The 22,875-nt window shown below is 54.4% G+C and overlaps 1 pseudogene; it reads right to left on the minus strand.

Moving 5' to 3' along the window:
* Nucleotides 1-500: 500 nt before the first annotated feature.
* LOC123813967 lies at nt 501-22,768 on the minus strand (annotated as a pseudogene).
* Nucleotides 22,769-22,875: the final 107 nt, after the last annotated feature.

Below are 22,875 nucleotides of genomic sequence, written 5' to 3' on the forward strand. Positions count from 1 at the left end.
TGCCTGGGTTGCAGGCCACGACCCCCAGCAACTGCACATTGATGTTTCTCTCTCTCTCTCTTTCTCCCTCCCCTCCCCTCTCTAAAAATGAATTAAAAAAATCTTTTAAAAAATGCAACAAATGAACAAACAAAAAATGAAACAAACTCGTAGGTATGAACAATAGGTTGGTGGTTATCAGAGGGGAAGGCGTGGGGGCAGGGTGAGGGAGGTAAAGAGGGTCAAACATATGGTGATGGAAGGAGCCTAGACCTGGGGGCTGGACACACAATGGAGTATATGGATGATGTGTTATGAAGATGTGCACCTGAGACTTTTATAATATTATTAACCAAGGTTACCCAAATAAATTTAAAGGAAGGAAGGAAGGAAGGAAGGAAGAGAAAGAAAGAAAGAGGGAAAGAAAGGAAGAAAGAAAGAAAGAAAAGAAAGAAAGAAAGAGGGAAAGAAAAGAAAGATGTCAGAGATTCCCACTTGCATTTGGGCTGACTTAATTTTTTTCATTTTAAGTTCATTATGGAAGTTGTAGGTAAGATGACTTTATTCCTGCATCTCCTCAGTTGTCCTTCCTCATATTTGCCCTTGCCCTTTCCTAATGGGCGAGATCTGGCTTTACGTTCAAGGACCTTTTTGCGGTTCTTGTCCAGCTTAGTCTAGCAACAACCACCTTGCTGGGGTGAATGCCCACATGGATAGTTGTACCATTAACTCTCTGCCGTTGCACTCATTCAGTGTAGATGACATATGTCTTCCTGTGACCCTGGACTACGTTACCAGTTACTGCCCTTTGTAATGTCCACACACAAACTGAACTTCATCATCCTTTCTTTCAGTCAGTCAGTTAGGCATGAATGGAACATTGTACTTCTGTCTCAGAGGAGAAGACGTCATCTTCCTGCAAAGGTGAGAAGGTGCACTGCAGTGCCTTTTATGGTTCTTGCCCGGTCAGAAGTCACAAAGGGATTGCACTTCACTTTGACCTCCGGTGCCTCTGTGATGGCTGCAGAAGGGAAGAGCAGGGCTGAATTCCAACCCTAACGTCCAATAGGGACGCAGTGCCAAAAAAGCAATGTTGTGATCCGTGGCCTTTGACCTAGTCACTCACTCCTGGGAATTTATCCTAACAAAATCATTCAACAGAAAAAAAAAGAACTATGGTACTATAGGTTTAGTTAGCATAGCATTTAAAAAATAACAAGAAACTGAGAGGAGGCAAGAGGTGTTTTTAGACACTCTGGGACAAAAGCTTGGGAGTGTGTGACTGATTGATGGAGAGGAGCAGAGATAAAAGTTCCGCAGGGCTGACCAAACAGCCCTGTGACAGCGGCTCCTGAAGCCCTGGATTTCCCCCGCTCCGCCACCCCCCCACCCCACCCACATGCTTAGGGCTCCTGCCTCCAACTCACAGACTTGCCTGTCCTCGTCCCGGCCTGTGTCTCTCTGACCAGGGTCACCCTGAGCCAGTCTGCACTCACAGCCAAGATGGCGACACGAGGGGACCGTGTATTCATAGACTGTGGTAGACAAACACGATGGAATATCATTCAGCCACTTAATAAAATTGAGGAAGGATATGTCAAAATATGGAAAAATATTTCACAGCAGAAACAGCCTAGATGACCGTGAAAGGAAAGATTTAATGGGCTGGGACAGAGCATCACAATGGAATGTTATAGTAGCTATATTTAAAAAAAAGAGGGTAATTATGAAGACCATGTAGGAACATGGAAAAAATGTTGGATATGGTGATAAGGAAAAATAGCTGCTACAGAATTATATATGTGAACAGACTATATAAAAGATGTCTCTATTTCTCATTCCTATCATGTTACGTAATGTTTATCATGAGAAAAGTGGAATGGACACAAATAGAAAGTGACATGCAAAATTTTATGAGCTATGAAGGGATGAGTGATTAAAACTTTATTTTTTATTAGCATTATCCTAGTGTTTTTTCAGTAAGATGAGCAAAGCTTTTAAAAGACAACAAATTTCAGAATGAAGAGAACGCTTCCAGACCAGCAGAGAAATAAGGATTTCTCGAGTGTCTCCAGCATTGTTGTAGGTTCTGGTGGTAAAGGACAAAGAAGCCAGGCTAGCTGCCTGCTCTCCAGCTGTTCCCACTGTCTGTCCCCCTCCCCGTGGTAGACTGCTTGCAAAGGCGACATCCCCAGCGCCTCCCTCCCTGTGCACGCTCCCTGCCGTTGGACACAGAGACTATGTTACCTCTGCTTAAATCCTTTGGCAACAGAGTGCGGTCACACAGTATGATTTCTGGGATTGGGCATGAAGAATCTTTCTGCTTCTGTTTTTTCGTTTGTTTGTTTTTTGCCTTCACGGAAGCATGCTGCCGTGTAAACAAACCCACTGTCCTGCTAAAGAGAGGCCATGTGAGGAGAGAGGTGCTGGAGGAGAGAGGGCTCAGCTCAGCCAGCCCCGGGCTGTTCCAGCTGCCCCAGTGGAGGTGCCAGACATGTGAGCGACACTATCTGGGAGCCTCCAGCTCCGGTGGAGCCATCCGGCCAAGACTATGTGGAGCAGAGACGAGCTGTCTACACCGAGCCCTGCCCAAGCCGCAGAACGACAAGCAAAGAGACGCTTGTTGTTGTTTTCGGGTGCTCAGTTTGGGGGGGTATTTTGTTACATAGCAATAGCTAACTGAACAACTCTAATCTTCACTAGACAAAGACGCTAGGACCAGGGTTCCGTTGCCCTGCGTTGACATCCCCCTCCTAGCACAGCGACTGGCACCGCAGGGATGGTGGATGGGTGGACTCAGGTGAGAGAGAGGAGAGAAGCAGAGCAAGAGTACTATAGCTCCATTGGACGGAGCATGAGAGAAAGCCTTCCCACACACTGACTCAGCTCTTCCCTATCAGGACAGTCGAGGAGCGTGGCACAGAGAGGACAACGCACTCAGCTAAGGTCACCGCCGGGGGCACAGCTGGGTGTCAAACCCAGGCAGCCCAGAGCCCACGCACCGCGCTATTTTTTCACATGCGCTCTCAGACCGACATGCCGACGAAGATTAAGGAGTCCAGGTGCCGGCTCTCGACAAGCCCCTTCCTGCATAAGTATAGACAGCAGCCGGGCCGGACCATCTCCCGAGGAGGCCTGTGGGTGAGGGATGCTCCTGATACTTCGTCAGACCTCAGTTCCTCAGTGAGCAATTAGAGTGAAAAAACCTTCCAAAGTCGGTTATGGGAAGGAAGGCAGGAGTGTGAGTATTCACGGGCACCGGCCCACTGGATTTTGAGCCACACAGAGCACCTCGGCCGTGTGGAAAGAGCTGATTAACCCGGTTGTCTGTCTGGTGGACAGGACTGATTCTAACAAAGCCCACTCCCCAGAAGCCTTTTAGCTCCTCCAGACAACTCCAAGTTAATGCACCTTCCAGAATGTGCTGGCTTCCACCGTCAGGACTCCCAAAGGAACAGGCGTGAAAGGGAGGAACAGGGTCTCATGAACACGGAGCACGGCCAGCTGCAGCCTGCCAGACCTGGGCCGTCCCCACCCCGATCACCACACTCGGCCCAGGAGAGCGGGATCCAAGCGGCAGACTCCTGCAATTCGAACCTGCTCAGGGAAGGTGGCCTGGCCTGTAATGGCTTCTCTCAGGGGGCCTCTGTCTCGCTCAATTCCCATTTGTTTGCATGCAAATAACCCCCTTTCCTGGACAGGTGTCCTAGCAACTCACTGTTTTCAGGAACTGAGATGAACAGCTCTCACTGCCGTTGTAACTCTTCTGGGTGGAAGGAGCCGCAAGAAGTCAGGACACCTGGGTTCAAGTCCAGGTTCTGACACTTCCGGGTAATGCGCCCATCTGTAGCAGAGGGGCAATGTTTATCCCGCCACCACAAGGGCCTGCCTTGCGGCTTAAATGAAATACAGTGGGGGAAAAGATCCCGCACACACAGAGCCTTTGTGTTTTGTCTTTCACATCCTCTCTCTTGGGTGGTTCACTTGGCTCCTTGGGAAGCAAGTAAGAGATGGTCAAAGCTTTTACAAGAAAAGGAGGAAGGGGCTATGCATCTCCCAGCCCCTCAATGCTGCAAACTCAGCTCTAATTAAGGTCCAGTGAAGGACAAGGGGAAGCTAGTAGCTCATTAACCACAGTTAATCTTGCTTAACTTTTAAAATCTTTTGTTTTTCTAATTCGGGAAAAGAAAAGTTTCATTTTAAACATAGTCAAAGGAATACAAATTAAAACTATGATACAATCTTATCTTCCTCTTTGCTTATTCTCTGATGCTCTTTCTTTCTTTATGTAGATTCTAGAAGTTCTCCGGAGGACTTTTAACATTTCTTGCAAGACAGGTTTACTGGCAACACATTTTTGCTCGTCTGAGAAAGTCTATTTCTCCTTCATTTTTGGAAGATAATTGCACGGAATACAGAAACCTCGGCTGGTGGTTTATTTCTCTCAGCACTTCACTCCCTTTTTGCCTGCATGGCTTCTGAGGAAAAGTCAGTCAGATGTAATTTTCACCTGTGTTCTTCTCTAAGTAAGGTGCTTTCCCCTCTGGCTTCTTTTAGGGTTTTATCTTAGACTTTCTGTAGTTTGAAAATGATATGCCTAGGTGTGGTGTTTTTGCTGTTCTCTGAGCCTCCTGGATCCACGGTTTGGGGTCTGACATTAATTTGGGGAAATTCTCCATCATCACTGTTTTGGATATTTCTTCTGTTTCTTTCTCTCTTCTCTTGGTTTCCCATTACACACGCCACAGCTTTTGTAGTTGGCCCAAGGTCACTGGGCAGTTATGTTTTTTTCAGTCTGTTTTCTCTTTGCTTTTTGATTCTGGGAGTTTCTACTGAGACGGCCTCACGCTCAGGTAGTCTTTCCCCAACTGGGTCCAGTGAGCTCACAAGCCCAACAAAGGACTTTTCTGTCTTCATCGCTTTCTGGGTCCTCGCTTCCAGCCTCCGCTGCTCCAAGCCATCGGAAACCTTGCTCTGTTATGTCACTTATTTGTGCAAAGAACTTCCCTTCCCCATATCTCGTAGAAATATGACCTGAGACTCTTTACAGATAAACAAATAGGAACTTCAAAGACCCTTTGCCTGCTTTCCCAGGCTGTTCTCCCTCAGCCTCCTTGCCACGCCCCAGCCAGAAACAGCTGCCCCTGACACTTCTCAGGGGCTTTTTTTAGGTGTGTGTGTGGGGGCGGGGGGCGGATTATTAACCTGAGTTCTGCACTTATCTCCTGGGCATGGCTGCTGCCAAACCCTGCCACCCACCCTCTCTCCTCCTCCACTGGGTGTGAGCTTTCATGCATCGGTTTCATAACCACTATCAGGCGAACTCAGGGGCCCCAGTGCAGTTGGGTGCTTTTGGAGGCGGGGTATTTGCAGCACAACAATTAGAGTCCCTCACCCCTCTGCCCTCACATCTCCTGCTCCTCCCATTTATCTGCCAGATCCATCCCGAGCTAGGAATTAGGAAGTGACACTCCCTAGCTGTGTGTGCGTGTTTTTCTCAGCCACCCTTTTCCATGCCGCCTACCCCGGCCCCTTCCTATAGCTCCCACTGCCAAGGTCTCTGTCTGGAAGCTGTGGGCAGCACAGATAATGGAGAGCCCTCGGTGAACGGGGAGCAGTTAGGGCGGCTGGGAAGCAGAGGGGCCAGATGGGGGCTGACCTCCATCGGCACGATGGGACTCCAGCTTCTGGAAACGCCTGTCTCAGGCTGCCCTTGAGGCCTCCCTGAAAGGGGTCTGGCTCACGCTGCTATTGTTGGAGTTAAGCCAGACAGCAAGGACTGCCTCTCCAGCCCTACTGGCCCCGCCACCCATGTTCCCGGATCCACAGCAGAAGTGACAGGAGACCCCAGCTCCACCACACCCCACAGCCCAGCACCATTTGTGGTGCCAGAAAACAGCCCTAGAGGAGTCCCCCGACACCTGCAGAGGCCCCAGGGCATGCCATGTCCTGGGCTGGACTCTGAGCAGCCCACCTAATCGGGCTGCACACAGGCAGAAACAGAGCCACCGAGAAGTTCAGTTATTTGGGTGCCAAACTCTGGACATAAGTCTCGGGCGGTGGTTTGGAAACAGAACCTCCTCTTTCTGAGAAGTAGGTTTGATTGATCTAGATGAGACTCAGCACAGGGAGTAAACACTTGTTTCCCAGAGCGTGTTTTTGTAAACACTGTCCCTCCCAGGCGCCCAGTGGGGGTGAGGGAGGGGGTGGAATGTGTCCTAAGGTCACATTTGGAAATTTAATTTATATTAAAGGCTTTGATAAGATCTGAAGTCAAGAAAATGGTCTAACCCAGGTGTATTCTTTTGCTGGGGCAGCAGGAACCAAGGCCCACACACGGTGGAGGGGAGGGTGGCTTACACAACAGAAGTTTGTGGTCTCGCTGTTCTGGAGGCCAGAAGTCAGAGAGCGAAGTGTCAGGGGTCGGCTCCTTCTGAGGCCGGAGGAGGACTGGTCCAGGCCTCTCCCCTGGCAGCTGGTGTCTGTTGCCGATCTTTGGTGTCCTTGGTTCGCAGGAGCACTGCTCCCATCTCTGCCTTCATCTTCCCATGGCATCCTCCGTGTGTGTGTGTGTCACACACCCGTCATATTGGAGTAGGGGCCCACCCTACTCTAGGATTGCCTCATTTTATATGATTACCTCTGCGACAACCCGATGTCCATATGAGGCCACATTTGGATGTACTGAGGGTAGAGCTTCAACAGACACATTGGGGGGGGCGCGATTCACCCCACCACACCAGGTTTTCCCGCACTGAATCTGGGCTTGTTCCTTCCGGAAAGGAGTGGATGGCATAGCTCGGGGAACCAGAACACACTCTCCCAGGAAAAACCAGCCCCTGCCTTTGAGCCTCCCCCAAATTCAGTGTCACTGGAGACTCTGCGTGCCCACCTCCCACCCCTTGCCACTTACTAGGCTGCAGCCCCGACAGGAGCAGTTTGAAGCCCCCAGGGTTCAATGAGGGGCAGCCCAAACCCCAGCTTGGAGGAGAAACAGGACCACTCAGCACTGGCCTGTTTCTCATCCCAGCGCCGGACACTGGCAGGAGGCAGTACTTACAGCACTGCCCCCTGCCTTGGGGAAAGAAAGATCAGTTCTCTCTTGATATTCAGCAGCCCCTGGGCACTCACACTTTACAGAATTCAAGCGGAACTGAAGCTCAGACACATGTACAGATGTGTCAAGGTTGGGGACATTAGTTTGACACGGCCGGTGGGACTGGAATGGGAGCCAGTGAGCAGTGAGCGGGTCTCGCTGAACGAGAGCCTGAGCATCTCTGCATGGCCTCCTGCCCTCTGCCCACACACGACACGGACGGGATCGAAGCTTCCTTGGGGAAGAACGGCCTGTCGGAAATCTGGATTCTGCTCATCCCAAGGAACAGAGCAGGAATAAAAAGCTTTTTATTCAGACTGTCTGCCCAGCTGGCCCTCAACGAGTCACCCAAGTTGGCGCGAGCATCTTCTTAGATATCGCTGACACAAAAGGTTACTTTGAAGGACACTAGAAGGGAAGCATTCAGATGAGCCCAAAGCATCCTCTGGGCCAGACAGGGAGGGCACCTCTGGTTTGGAAGATGAAAGTTTAAGAGAGACCATGCTTGACATTTAAAAGCTCAAGGACATCTTAGAGGAGAACATTTTGGAATACTTGAATGAACACGCATTTCCCTAAAACTTAGAAAAAGCAGTACTAGGACACATAAAAGACAGTACAGCTTTTAGAATAGGTGGTGAACGCAGAATTTATTAGCCCAAGGTATACTGCAGGTGGATGATGATATAAATAGGTTTGAAGAGTTTAGGTCCATAGACTCGATCCTGGAATATGAATTTAGCTAAGTGAGGCGTAGCTGGGACTCAAAACGTCTGTGGGGACTGACTCCAAAATTGCACGTGCCAGCTATGAGCCCAGGGCCCAGGGAGAAGCCATAATATTTACAAACGTGGTTCTGATTTTAAAAGATCCTTCTACTTGCTTAGTTCTTCTTTATACTAGTAACCAGTGTAGCATAATACCAGGCAAAGAGGGTCACAGGCTTAAGAACCAAAAGGTCAGTTAGTTCCTGCTTCTACTCCTGGGGGTAAGTTTAGACGAATTATTGAACTTCATGCTGTCCAAGAAGGACAATGTCACCAAACTAGATGTTTATAAATCAGTGAGATAATGTATGCAAAGCGCCTGTAGATGTGCAATAAAATCAGCTCCTTTCCCATCTCCGCTCCTCAGGATTCTAGAGTTGAGAGTAGCTTTTCTTGAAGCGGACAGACAGAACACAGATGCCGGCTCAATGGAGCGATAGAGAAAGTCCATCTACATTTACGCCTCTGTCCCACTTTCTTGCTTCTCGGTTCCCGGATCGCACTCCCTGGGTTAACAGGACTTCTCAGGGGCCGGAGGCCAGGCAGGTCCTCCTCGCAGTTCCCGTCTCTTGAGGGGACCTGGACCCACGCCTGTGTTCCACGTGACCAAAGGGCCTGACCAGACCCCACAACTCTACAGGAGAAACTCAGAAACAAATAATGACCATCTCCTCTCCTCCCTCTGCCCCCCTTGCCGCCACACACGGCCCTGTGAGAAGCAGTCTTCTGCTGTGTGTGCGCGTGCCGCTTCCAGGGGGCTGCGGGGCACGAGGGAGGTGCACAGCCCCGTGAGAAGGAGTGCAAGTTAACCCGTGAGAAGCCGCCTCCCTTTAAAGGCTCCAGAGCCTCTCCTGGGGAACATAGTCATAACATCATAACATGTACGGTGACAGCTGGTTATTACACTCGTGGTGATCACGTCATAAGGCATATGAATGTTTAATCGCTCGGGTGTATACTTGATACCAATATGATATTGTACATCAACTGCAATTGAAAAAAAAATTTTTTTTCTGAGGCATGGAGAAGCCTGGGGCAAGGAACATGCCAAGACCTTCCTTTACCCATTAGGAGACAGTGCTGCACGGACGGATGCAAGAAGGGGAAAAAGAAAGAGAAGAAAGCAGGGTGGGGAGCCAGGGAGAGAGGATTGAACCCTCGGGACCTGAGGAGGCCAGGGAGAGGGTGGACACAGAGGGCAGCGGCCTCAGTCACTGGCCGCGGGCCTGCTCAACCCCAGGTCCGAGGCCGAATCTCTGGCTGCAGACAACTCGTGTTCACGGCAGGAAAAGCGCAGGACAAACAGGGCTTCCTTGGGATTCTGCCCAGGAGGAGAGCTGCCTGCTCCCCACTGTGTGTGCCATCCACAGGGGGAGCCAGGTGCGGGCCCCCTAATCCTCCGCCCCACCCCCACTGCGGGGGTCAAAGCCGTACTATTCTTTGGCTTCACCAGAACAGCTGCCGGAAGGCGCCTCTACTGAGGTGGCCATTTGAATGAAAAAGAGGGGAAAGGGAAGAGAAGAAGTGCCAGGGAGAGGAGGTGGCCTGACTGACCGCTCCTTCCGGCACCCCCGCTGAGAGGTGGGTCCCGTTTGCTGTGTTGCATGCCCTAAGGAACCACATTGCTTCGTCCTCGGCCAGTGACTGACCCTTCTCGGGCCAAGGCCCCAGTGTCCCCAACAACATAAGAGCTGCTACTGTGACCCATGTGTCCAGTTGGCCAGGGACTGTCCTGTTTGGGGCACCAAAAGTCACACAACCCAGAAATCTCTTCAATTTGGGGTCACCCTAAAGCTTCCTCAGGGCCCCTCTAGCTTTGGGGTTTCTCAGAGGGCTCCCCCAGGCTCCAAGGGACAGCCAGCTCTCAAGCTGGATTCGCTTCTCGTTACCCAGGCTCCTCCTCTTTCCAGGGAGCTCCTTGGGGACTCAGGGGGCTCCCCACCCAACGCCTCTCTGTCATCCTGGCCTGGGGGCTTTCTCAGCAGCTGGTCCAGACCAGACCCGCATGTCACTGTCTCACCTGCTCCTCCGCCCAGCCGCCCAGCCGGCCAAGGTTAGGGAATGAGGGCAATGAGCCACAAACATGCGATGAGTCTGAATGTAAACCCCGGTCAGGCAAACTCCGGGGCCTATTCTGGAAAATAAGTGACAGAAACGGTGTGTGGGCTTGGTGGCCTGGGGAGTGGGGGTGCTGTGGGGGGGTCATTAGACAGTTGGAAAGTAAGGCCTGAGAATCTGCCTCGGCCGCTCCCCTCCCCCTCCACCCCAGGGAGTCAGGATGGGCGGTGGAGGGGGTGCGAGGACATTTAAAAAAAATTTTTTTTAAAGATTTGATTTGATTTTTAGAGAGGGAATGGAGGGGGAGAGAGAGAGACAGAGAGAGAGAGAGAGAGAGAGAGAGAGAGAGAGAAACATCAATGTGCGGTTGCTGGGGGCCATGGCCTGCAACCCAGGCATGTACCCTGACTGGGAATCGAACCTGCGACACTTTGGTTTGCAGCCCGCGCTCAATCCACTGAGCTACACCAGCCAGGGCTGGTAAAGGCATTTTCAGAAAGCTCTCCAGGTGGTCCTGACGTGTCCCCAGCCCACCACTGCTGGGGGACCACGGGAGAGACCTGGCTCTTCAAAACAGAAGGGCGGAGAAGAGATCCCACCGAGCTTCTACAAATGCATTTAAACCTCGAGATCCATAAATCTCCCAGGAGCAGGGCTCCAGCTCCCTCGGGGTCACGACTCCACATTCCATATCCTTCTTCCCTAGGAGGGACTCGGCTGAGACAGCTTGGTGCAGCCTTTTCAGAAACACGACGCTGAGCTCTCCCCTGGATACAGCGGGACGGGGGTTGCCCTGGAAAAAAGACCAAGTCCAAGGCCCATTGAGAAATCTCTGTGAGCCTTTAAAAGTCAGAGTAAAGGCCTCAGCACCCCCAATGAAAGCACATTTTTCTCACTCTCCCTGTGGCGGTGCCAGTGCTTGACTGACAGGGAAGTTTTTAGGGAGCTGCGAACACACTTCCCACCAGCGCAGGCTAAGGGCGTCGCTGGATGGGTCAGGACCTCAGGTGAAAATGTCCCATGAATATCTCTTAATCTCTTGTGGCTGCAGAATGAACACCTCTCTAGTCCTTGCTAGAAGTTCAGGGAAACGTTTCTTTCATGTTGTTTCATTTCTCTGAGTTGTAAAGTGGAGAAGTCTCTAGTCTTTTCTATAATTCCAATAAAGGATTTCCTTAGGCCGCTGGGAAAAGTAAAAGGCAGTGTCCTGGGGGCTTGCTGTTGCCCCTGAAACACTCCGTTAGTGCCCCTCACCAGCCATTAGTGCCCACGGGTCAGCTCTGGCCTCTGGACCCCAGGCCTTTAACTCAGTAAATGAACACAGCCAAGCACTTACCTGCCAGGGCCCTTCCCATGGGCGATAAATGTGTGTCTTGACGTTTATTCTCTTATTTAGATCCCTGATTCCTCGGGTCATGTGGTCAGCACTCAGTCACAGTGATTTATGATTGTACTTAACATTATTTCACGTAACATTCATCATAACCCTGAGATGGGCGTCTCTTCACACAACAGGTGAGGCTCTGGAAGGTTCACCGACTCTCCCAGGGTCACGCCACCAGAAAGTGACACTGCAGGATCTCCTGCCTCCGAGCCAGCGCTCCTTCCCTGTGACCATTGATTTCGCAGGTGAGCAAATTTCCTCACACCTTGGGTGCCCGCTGACTTAAGTGCCAGGGACATGAAGAAGCACAGGACACCGCCAGGGTACAAAAGGGACTCGTAAAGGGATTGTCTAATCTCTGTGTAACAGCAAGTGTGCAGGTGTGTTCTGCTGCAGGGAGGGGCAGCACAGAAGAGCTGATGACCCTTGAATGGGCCCTAAAGGGTGACAGGGATCTCTCAGCAGCTGGGGAAGCAGAAGGGCCAGTCCCGGACTGAGGGCAGGTTCCTTTGCCTGGAGACCGGGTAGGTGGAGGTGGGGCGTAGTTCCTGATGGGAAGGAAGGGACTCCTTGCCCCAATCACTCACCCTCCCACAGCTATCTCTCCCTCTCTGGCTGTAGGAAAGGGTTTTGCTGAAGCAGTAGCTACGGGGAGCACAAATGCAAGATGGGGCGCAGGGGCAGAGGTTTAAGGTAGAATGAGGATGAATGTGCCAGCTTCTCACAGTGTGTGACTTAGCCCCAGGCAGAGGGGAAGTGTCAGACGTCCTGCGGCCCACCACCCACCTCTCCGAGGCCCCTCCCACCTCTGGTCATAGGGGGAGTCTACAGGCAGTTGAGCTAGGGCGCTGGGACCGTAGCCCCGAACAGCACCCACCGTGCACCGTCCCACAGTAACTAGGAAGAGTCTGCATGGGTGGGCAGTGTGAAGAGACCTAACCCTCTGCCCAACTCTGGAGACCCCCGCCAAGCTCCAAGAGTGCGATGGCACCTGTCAGTGCCACCCCCACCCTTAAGTCCCACTGAATTTGCCATCAGATGAGAACAGCTTGGTGGAAAAGCAAAGGCAAAGCAGCACCGTCCAGCTCACCCACTTGAACGTCAGGAAGGTTTGGCCGAGCACCTGGAGCTCTGCCGTTGGTGGGGTCGGACAGATCCCCAAGATTCCTGGCCCGGCAGGGAAATTTCAGAGGTTGGGAGCTCACTGCTTTCCTGTTCCCCCTTTCCCTCCTGTCACTCCCTAGAAAAGCACCATACAGGGGGCTTCACCCACAGGGGCCAGGTGCCCTGTTCTTCGTAGGCAGACACCTGTGATCTCGAATGGTCCTCCAACAACAAGTCCTGGGTTCAGAACCTGAAGGTGGTTCAGGTTGACACTTTCAACCCCTTCGTTTGTTTCAACGCACCCCAGGCTGCCTCGGGCGCTGGCCGTCCGGCTTGCCCTGGAGAGTCAGCAGCCTCTCTGGGTGAACAGCTGTGTTCACAGGAGCGGTGATATACGAGTGTGTTTGACCGGCTTGCTCTCTGGCACTAATATGTCATTCGCAGCTCCTAAGCCTGCTGGACTATGAACGAGCATGAATCAGACAGCAGAGGAGGTTTCTAGGGAGCCCTCCTTTATTCCCCTGAAGTAGAAGCACCACCAGGGCTGCCTTCTCAGGTGTCCATCCCTCCTGCCTGGCTGAGCGGGGAAAACCCGGACATGGATGGAAGCTTGAAGTCCTACTCCTGTTGGGGTCCACAGAGCCCAGCATCCCAGACCCCCAGGCACAGGGCCCACTGTCCAATGACACGTGAACCTAGAACTTAAGAAGAAAAAAAAATTGTATGAGTCACTATGCTTTGAGGGAGGGGAAGGTAGAGATCTCTCCACTCCTCCCTCCCACTCCTGGTTCCCAAGGGCTAAACTGGTCCTCTCTGCAAAGCAGGATTTTCTTGGTGGTGCCTGAACCCGGGTCCCCTTTCGGGCTGGCCCTGAGAGCACTCAGCAAACCCGATGGGCTCGCCCTGTTTGCAGTGGAGCCCCGCCAAGGGGGATTTGCTTGCTGGGGCCGGGATAGGACAAGCGCACCAGGAGCCTCTTCAGCCAGAGGGTGGGATCTCGGGTCTGCTGCGGCTCTGGTTCCCAGGGGCCAGCGAAGCCTCTGCCACCCTCCGTTTCAGAGCTGCCTTCCACCACCTCCCTCCCCAGGCGCCTCCGCTCTGCCCTGCCTGCGGTTTATGGCTCTGTGAACCCAGCTGCCCTCCCTCCCTCCTGGGCTCTCAGCGAAGGCCCAGAGGGCACAGAGACACTTTGAACTTGTACAGAATGTATTAGTTTCTGGAACCAGTAGGCTGGTTTCTCTTCCTGCTGTTCTGGGTTCTCTAAAAATCTGGCCATTAATTGAACACAGATCTACCCCCAGAGCCTGCAGCCACAGAAAGGGGACTCAGGGACTGGTCACAGAATACTGTGCTTGAAACTTCTGTGTGTTCTTTCCATGGCTGGAAAGAGACAGGAGGTGACCACGACCAGTATCTTTGCTGTGCAGTAGAGGCCAGTGAAGTGCATGCCCTGTCCTGGGTCCCACAGTGGCTTCCTGGCTGGACCAGAGCTGCCCCGAGTCTGTTGACTCCCAACCACCTTGGACGCACCATCAGCTCGCCCTCCCGTATTTTCTGTATGACGGCAATGAGTGTCTAAAATGCCTTCTATCTTTTCATGACTATAACCAGTCTCCTCTGCCCACACATCCACCAGCTCATCAGCTCCTTGGGACGTTGTTGTTCTCATCTCCACCCCACCCCTGTGCCTGAGCAGGTGCTGAGCGGGGCTTCAGTACAAGCCCAGAGCCCTCTCCACAGCTAGGGACCAAGTGTTTAAGGAGAAACCTCACATCGGAGACACCCAGGTGAATGACATGGCTTATCCTCAGCAGACCCTCACATGAAGTGGGCCGGGCGAGCTGCACACTGGACAAACAGAGAGGAGAGCTCCATGAATCACTCTCTTGGCTCCTGCTGTGGCACCAGAGAGGTGACCTCACCTACTGCAAGGCAGGAGGAGCTCTGGGGTGACTCACCTGCTGGAGAGCTTGGAGCCAGCCGCAGGTTCTCCCGGAACGTGCGAGAGGCAGTGTGCGGGGAGCGGAGGCAGTGACAGCACGGTCCTCGGAGCGGGACCCCTGCAGATAGTGCACACCTGTGCAGCCTGTGCACATGTGCGGAGAGAGAGGGGCTGAGATAGCCTTGTATTCCAGGGAGCGCCACGGACAGCAGGCACTCCTGAGGCGGGGAGTGGCTTCGGGTGGGTAATCCGGGGGAAGACTCTGACTTTGAGTGTATGCATTAGTATAGCATGAGTGTGTCAAATTTTTTTTAAAAACTCCTGAACATAGTTAAAAATAAACATATTCTCCTTGAGAATTCAAAATAGCTGTGCTGTCTGTCACCTTCTTCTCTCACCGTATTCTGCCTGGGCTACGGACAGAACTAGCAACATCTGGCCACACCACAGCAAAACAGCTGGGCTCAAAGATGCTGAAGAAGGTCTTGGCTCTCTGTGTTTAGATCCCTGAGGAATGAGGTCAAATTTTCACGGACCAATGGGGTCAAATAGCTCTCTGGGTTCCATGGACACAAATTGCCCCTCCAACGCCAAGAAAAAAACTGCCTCTTTTTTTTCCATCCACTTTCCCAGGCCTTCAACTCCTGGGAGACCCAGGCGGACATGTAACACCTAAATGACCCTGTCTCCTCCTAGAGCAAACAAGGCACCAACAATATGCGAAATGACAGCACCTCCCAAACCGTGGGCCGCACCAGTCCCCAGGGAACACTCTAGGACTGGCCCCACCCCCCAGGCCTCCCGATGCTCCGGGTGGGGTGGGGAGTGAGAGGAGAGACGGCAGAGGGAGGAAAGGAGTGGGTCAGCTCAGCTGTCACAGGCTGAAATTCTCTCTTTAAAAAATAGGCTGAATTTATTATTTAAAAACATTTTTAAAGAAAATGCTCCCTGGTGACGTGGACATCTCCCCAGGAGGAGAGCCAACGCTACGTGTCACTCTGACTAATCTGGGCTGCAACTCGTCCCCAGGCCTTGCTTCCACAAAGAGCAAAGGAGCTTGGACCTCCTCCCTTCAAGATGGGCACGGAGGTGCGGGCGGGCTGCGGGAGGACAGCGGGTTGAAACCAACATTGCCGTGAGGTCAGGGGCCAACTCTGGGCACCATTTCTAAGCCCAGGGAGCTCATTTCTGCCAGGAAGCTGGATCCAGCCCTGGGTCTTCCCTGTGGGACAGGGCCGTGCTGACCACAGGTTTCAGGACATCGCCCTCCGCTGCTGCAGCTGCTGGAGACTGGAGGGCCCGGATGTGGGGGACAGCAGAGCTTTCCACCGTGGCCACCTGGCATGGGGTCCGAGGTCAGGAACAAAGAAAAGTCAGAGAAAACCAACCCATTGGTCTGTGGGGGGTGGAGGAAGGGAGGAGGACAATGGAGACCTGAAGGCACAAGTAACCCCCCGACACTTTCCTGGAGAGCGGCCGAGCATGAAAGTCCAGTTCCCAGTCCGGTAAATGGGTGGAGGGGAGACAAAATTCTCTCCTCAGCAGAGCCAACAGCCAACGTTGGAGTAAGCAGGAAGATAATCACTTCTCCCTCAGGTCAGGGGGCTTCCTCAGGGTGGTGTGGTCGAGGTGGTCTCACTGACCTCAAGGCTGCATGTTAGGCTTTAGTTTCAGGAGAAAGAGAAGGAGAGTTCCCCACTGTGGCCCACGAGCAGTGGTGACCGAGAGAAGGTGCCCTGCCCAGGGCTGTGCCCACATTTTGTCCCTCCTGAGAAGGGGACAGGCTTTCCTAGGGGCTGAGTGGGACAGGCACCGGTCCTGCCCATCCAGGGCAAAGCTGACAGTTCTACGGAGGGAGGGGGTGCGGGGCGAGGCCCTGTTTTGGAGGAGGGGTGTCTCCCTGGCTCAAGGGCTCTCTTTGCATGACCCCAGGGACACCCACCCACTGGCTTCCAGAGGCCTCAGCTGAGCTCTGGGTGCCCGGGGCCATGGCTTTACACACGTCCACAAACCTGCTGGGCCTTCCCCAGGGCGTGCCGTTCCTGCTGCCCACCCTGCAGACAGTCCCTGTGCTGCCCCCCCACCCCTCTGGTCTCCCCCACATCCCCTCCCCACTGCAGCTTCTCCTCCTTGCTCTGCAGACACATCTTACTCTCCCCCAGCCTTGAACCTCATGCTCCAGAAACACACTCACTGACCACACACACCGTGTTGTACTGACTCCGGGCCTTGGCACAGGGTGCCCTGCTTGGGTGCCCTTCCCCCACTGCTCTCTCGGCAAAATTCGACACCCTCCATAGCCTCCTCCATGCTGCCAGAGTTACCCACCCACTCTTTTCGGGCCTCCAGTGCCCTGGGGATAACTTGTTCCTTTTTTATTTTTTATTTTTTTAAGATTTTATTTATTTATTTTTAGAGAGAGAAGGGAGGGAGAAAGAGAGAGAGAAACATCAATGTGTGGTTGTTGGGGGTCATGGCCTGCAACCCAGGTATGTGACCTGACTGGGAATCAAACCTGTGACACTTTGGTTTGCAGCCTGTGCTCAATCCACTGAGCTACGCCAGCCAGGGCCCTTTTTTATTTTTAAACTCATCTCTCTGCATTATGATGACCTTTCATGTCCTCCCCTCCTGCAGAGCGACGCCAAGAGCTCCTCTAGGCCAGGCCCTGACACAGGGTTCATCCGGCACACAGAGATGTTCAAGGAAAGGGAAGGGAATGGAGGGAAGAAAGGAGAGGAAGGTACCAGGTTAGATGCTGAACTTGCGGTTAAAAGCTTTTCTAAGGCAAACGTTTCTAAGATCGGGGCAAGGTCTAGGATAGGGCAAGGGAGACCCCTGACACTCAGATTGTGCCCTGCAGGGCAGCGCCCAAGGGTGAGGTCTCCTTGAATCGTGAGCCCACCGCACCTCTCTTCCTGCACCCTGCTCCCGGCCCTGCAGAGCTCCATTCGTTTCCTCCCAGCCCACGCTCACTCACTGGTCGACAAATCCAATGGCTGTTTGCGGGGCGGCTACTGACTCAGCTCTGTCTCGGGCACGCGGCGTAATACCACCACGAGTGAGAAACACGCCATGCCCGCCCTTGCAGGACTTGCGGGCTAGGAGGGGAGGACACATCAACCAGTGAATCAAATCACATCGCACTAGAAACCACTGCGAGGTCTGAGGGACGGGAGACGGGGCTCTCAGAACCAGCACTAATCAATGAAAGATGTGTTTCCCCCTGGAGGGAGCTATCCCCCGCCAGCGCCGGGCGGCCCCGCCAAGCAGCGCATTCCTGCTCACAGGCCCCCTCCAGGCCCCGCCTCCCCGGCGCTGTGGAGCTGCCTCATCTGTGCCCACCCCCACAGCACCTAGTGACCGTGACTCCATGTAGACGGCCTGTGGTGGCCGTGCCTGAGAAACTCTCGGTGGTTCTCAAGCGGATGTGTGTGGCAGTGTCCACGGCGGTGCCCTGCATGGTGACGCGTATGAATAACCTAGGTGCCCGTCAGCAGGGGAATGGATAGGAGCACTGTGGTGGCCACACGCGCGCCCAGGAATTGTCGTGCATCAGTAAGGATTAACAAGCACGATGCACACATAGCAACGTGAAAGGACAGTAAAATAGCATCGAGTGAAGAGACAGAATGAGATTACAGAACGCCATCACTTATGTAAATTAAAAACACACTCCAAAAAAACAAATACACTCCAAAACAGTGCTACATATTTTAAAGGGATATATTTCTATATAGACACACACATATCTCGAGCAGTTATCAAATATGTCATGATGGGTGCCTACTGAGGAGAGAGGGAAGGGAAATGGAGATTAGAGTTGGGGGGAGGGGTAGAATAATGCCCAGCATGAAAGGGCTTTACGCAGACTAATGGGAACTGTGTGTCAAGAACTGGGATCGGTCAGCTTCACTGCCTGCCCCTGTGGTCCAACGCAGACCAGGACAGCACAAAACCAACCGATCGACCAATAAAAACCCTGGCTGAGGATGCATCGTGGGGGCACGGTGATGCATTCCATTGTTTTAGGGGCCCTATTCCAACCCAACTCCCCGAGTGAAGGCTGAGAAGTCCAAGGCCCAGAGAGGGCATGTGCGTTGCTCCAATTGCACAGCTTCTGGGTGGCAAGGTGCCGGTTCCAGCCCTGAGCTGGCCGCTCTGTGTCCCTCCCTCTGTCTGGTCCTCTTTTCTGACCGCTCAGCCCAACCTCCGCTCTGTGTTTGTGTAAAGGGCTTGGCCATGTTTTTGTTAGCACATGGGCGCCCGGTCTGAAATGACACACTGGCGTTAACTGGCCCTTCCTTCATGGAGTTCAAGGTGAAAACCTCAATATGAGCCGAGCCGGAAGGCTCAGGTACTACTTTATCTTTGTTGTTTAGTGTTTTTTCTCTTTCCAGGACAACGGCCTCAAAGCTCAGATGACCTCATCGATTCACCTGGGCAGGTAAGTGCAGAACCTGGACAGGGCTGGAATGGGAGTGAGTCCCGTTTGGGGGAAGGGACATCAGAGTGGTGCTGAGGGCAGGGGGAGCTGGTGTTTAAAGGACCCACCTTCCCTGCAGCCTGTCCAGCACCCACTCTGGCCGTGGCATGTCCACAGCCCCTGCACAGGGTGGGCACGACGTGTGGACGCCAACGGGTCTGCTGGAACCCGCGGGCCCACAGCACTGCGGACCAGAAGGCTGACCGGGGCACTCATGCGGGCAGTCGGTGCCGGCTCTCGACAGCAACGCTCCTGGGAGACAGAGTGAGCACTGAGCATGCGGGAGCCTCTCGGAGGAGCAGCCTTCGCGGGGGACTCACTCCGCCAACGCCCCCTCCGTCCTGAGCGGCCCAGCTTGCAGTGTCACAGGGCCACTCACTTCCACAGGGAAAACCGCCTGTACCGTGAGGGTCCCACACACTCACAGAGCCAATACCCTGAGTGAACGACAGAGCCCCTCCGGTCACCGGCCTCCACCCAGGGGTCCCCACCATGCTGACTTCCGACAGCAGAGATGCATTGTGTGTCCCCGTTTTAACCCCATAAGCAACAGAGGCCATAGGTGATTTTTTTAAAAAGCCCTTTTAAAATCTTAGTTCCCTTGACCCCGTGGTTGTCTAGTGGGACAGGCAGGTGACAGGCAGTATTTCTATCCCAGGGCTGCTGAGTCACAAGGAAACCAAGTGACTCGGGTGGTCTCCAGGCCCCGCAGGGCAGCAGGCACCTGGCCACTCAGCCAGCTCGCCCCGAGCCATGTGACATCCGTGGGCCTCATGCAACAGGCTGCAGCTCTCTGCTCGGACCCCTGGGTCCTGCTGTTGGGGGGGGGGGCGCGGGCTTGAGACGTGATGCAGGTGCCGGGGACAAGCTCCTCATCCTTGGAGAGGCCTCGGTGGTGACAAGCCTCAGAGCCTTGAAGACGTTTTAGGGCCCGTGAGCGACAGCCGAACATTGCAGCCGCCTGTGAGACGCGGTGGTCTGGTGTGCGCACAGCAGTCCGGAATTTCTCTTTTAGAAATTCCTTCGGAGCCATCTGACAGGCGCCGCTCTTTTGTCCCGGGGCTTATCGCGGTGTGCTGATCACGCGGTGCGGAGCGGCAGGCACGGGCCTGTCTGCCGACCCTCCGTCCTGCTCGCTGGGTGCGCGTCGTCGGAAGACAGCCCCGCCCACTGCCCCTGAGCATGCGGGAGGTGTCCGCAGAACAGCCGCCCCCCCCACGGTCCCACTGACCGCTTGCAGAGCACGGTCCAGGCATCAGGATGTGTCTCCCATTTCAATAACGATCCCAAAGGCAGGCGTGACTCCCCTGTCTCACAGACGAGAGACCGAGACTCAGATGGGAAGAGACGTTCCCCAGGGAGCCCGGGTGGCAGAGTCGGTCTGGAGCAGTGGGCGTCTCCAAAGCCCACACCCTCCCCCACCCGTCTTCCCAGGTCCCAGAAAGCCTCTGCGGGGCAACCCCGGAGACCTGAGAAGGGCAGGCTCCATGAGCCCCTTCTGAGCAGATGGCTGAGGCCACCAGCTCGCGATGTGAGGGAAGAGAGTGGAAGAGGTGGACTACGTACGTCCGAGGCGGCCCCAACACTCTCGCCAAGGACCCTGCTGTCACAATCAAAGGACGCAGCACTGATGGCGACTTGGAGGGCCTGGAGCCCCACCTCCCCTGGAGGAAAGAGGAAACGGACATTCAGAAAGGACGTGCGACCGGCCCAGTGTCCCCCAGGGCAGGACACGCAGGGCTCCACTCTGCCCTCAGCATCTGGCGGCCTCCTTTTTCTGTCTTGCCTTCCTTGCAGCCAGGGTGGTAGGTTTTATGTGGGCAGAAGAGACCCCCCAGGTGACCACAGGGAAGTAGGGCATGCCAAGGGGAAGTCAGGAAGGGGTACGCTGTTCTGTGGACACGGAACCTCCAGCTCCCCTATCTTGCATGGGACTCTGTTGACCTTGAGGGGAACTCCGGGCACACTGCGTTCCTGTGGCCTTTCCCCGAACCCACAGCCTGCTGCTGTGAGGAGAGCACCTTCCCGTCACGCAGGTGTGGGGCAAACTTTCTCCAGGAGGAGGGGCGTCAGGAGGAGGGGAGGAGGGAACCCTCTGCAGACTTTGGCCTTGGGGGTGACATCATGGGCCTCAGAAGCAAATGCACTTTATAGAGCCAATAAATCAGACACAGCTGACTCTTGATGTGCGGTCAGGTGCCAGGGAGCCCGGCCTTGCTCGCTCTGCTGGAAGAAGCAGCGGAAGTAGAGGCAGAGCTGGGTTCAGTGACCTGCCCAAGGTCACACAGCCAGATAGGGACGGGCTCCGGGTGAGGACCCACCGAGCCTGCTGTCCCCTGCCTGACGCACAGTGGTCTTTAAAGACTTCTTGGTGAGTTCCAGCGCCTCACTCGGCCCCCTGAGAAGTTGCCAGGGGGGGCTCTGACCTAGAATAGTGATAATGGCAAATACACTATCTTAGCATATTTAGCCATTTAACCCTCAAAACTGCTCAGAAGTCACACAGGGCTGTGGTCCCCAAGCAGAGGTGTTAAGCACGTTGCCACGGTCACCAAGCTAATAAAGGGCAGGGCAGGAAGTAGCCTAGCTGCCAGTGGAGGGCCGGTACCCAGCCCATCCCTCTCCCCGAGTCCCCTGGGATGTGTTGGGGTCCTTTGCAAATCCGGGATGTTGCTCACGTCTGAAACACCAGTGGCCACTCCTCCCTGCCCTCAGTGCCCAAGCAGGTAGCTCAGGGTGCCCAGGGCAGAAGACGGCAGCTCTGCAATGGGGCTCTGGCCACCCCAGAAGGAGCAGCCTTTCAATGGGCCTGAGGGTTTGCCGGGTGGCCATGAGGTTCCCATTTCTCCTGATGTAAAGCCTAGACTCCCTGCCTTCAGTGGGGAGCCCTGGGTGCCATCCCTTCCCCCTGCCGAGGCCACGCCCAGGCGGAGGCAGAGACCCGCAGTGAGGGAGGGGCTGTGGGCAGTGGTCCTCAATCGCCCCTTCCTCTGGGACACAGGGCCCTGAGTCTTCCCCTCAGCCATCCGATTCCACCAGCCCACATGTGCTCAGCATAACCTCAGTGCCGGCCCTCGCTGGGTCCTGGGGGTCCTCGCTGGGTCCTGGGGGGCCCCACGGGTGAAGAGACACCCACTCCCCCAACACACACCCCGAGTTCACAGCCCAGTTCAGGAGTCAAGCAAACGTAACCAGCTGCTCCACAAGGCAGGCGGGGATCAGCGTTTATAACCACGTGTGCTCGGAGAGTTCGGCAGTGGGACGGTGGGGGAGTCCGCTTCCCACAGCACAAGTCGAGGAGAGCGGATAGAGGGAAGGAGGCACTCCACCTGGACTTGGAGGGTGGCCGGGCTCCTGGGGCCTGGGCACCCCGTTTGGGAACCCCTGCCAGACTCAGAGCGGCCCGGAATCCCACACCTTCCTTTAGCGTCTGCTGAGCGCCTGTCATTAGGCGACTGTCCTCGTGCTCCAAGCCCTGCCCTGTGGACAAATCCAGGAGGAGTGGACAAACGCTGCCATGGCAACTGAGGACCCTACGCCAAGGAGACGTGACCTGCAGTGAGTGCCATGAGGACAGTGACTGTCATGAAGCGTCATCTTGTGACTTATCCAGGTGCTGCTGAGCCCCCCAAGAGGTGATCCCTATGAGGGAAAGTGGCCTTCGGGGTCTGCATGGAGTCTGGGAGGTCACCTCTCAGGGTCGGGGTCTCCACGTGGACAGGACTCAGAGGCCTCCACCCAGGGAGCTTTGGAGTGAGGCCTCCTGTCCTGGTGACTTGTTTCTGTCTTGCTTTGGAACAACACAGAATGAGATCAGTCCCATTGCGGGGTTTTCACTGTCCTTTTTCAGTTAACCCACCTCGGTGGCCTCGCCTTTAGGCTGCTCATCCTCACACTCGGGGCCCAGAGCTTGGCTGTCCCAGTCGTTCTTCTCCAGCATGCTCCAGCTCATCGAAGTCCATCCTGCAAGCTGTCCCAGGGCTCAGGACGGAACAGATGTGGACCGACCTGCTGGCCCTCACACTGGGTAGCATCGCTCCACGGATGTGGCCAAAGTGG

Source organism: Phyllostomus hastatus, unplaced genomic scaffold (genome assembly GCF_019186645.2).
Source record: "Phyllostomus hastatus isolate PE091 unplaced genomic scaffold, TTU_PhHast_1.1 phas_contig_159, whole genome shotgun sequence".
NCBI classification, from domain to species: Eukaryota; Metazoa; Chordata; class Mammalia; order Chiroptera; family Phyllostomidae; genus Phyllostomus; species Phyllostomus hastatus.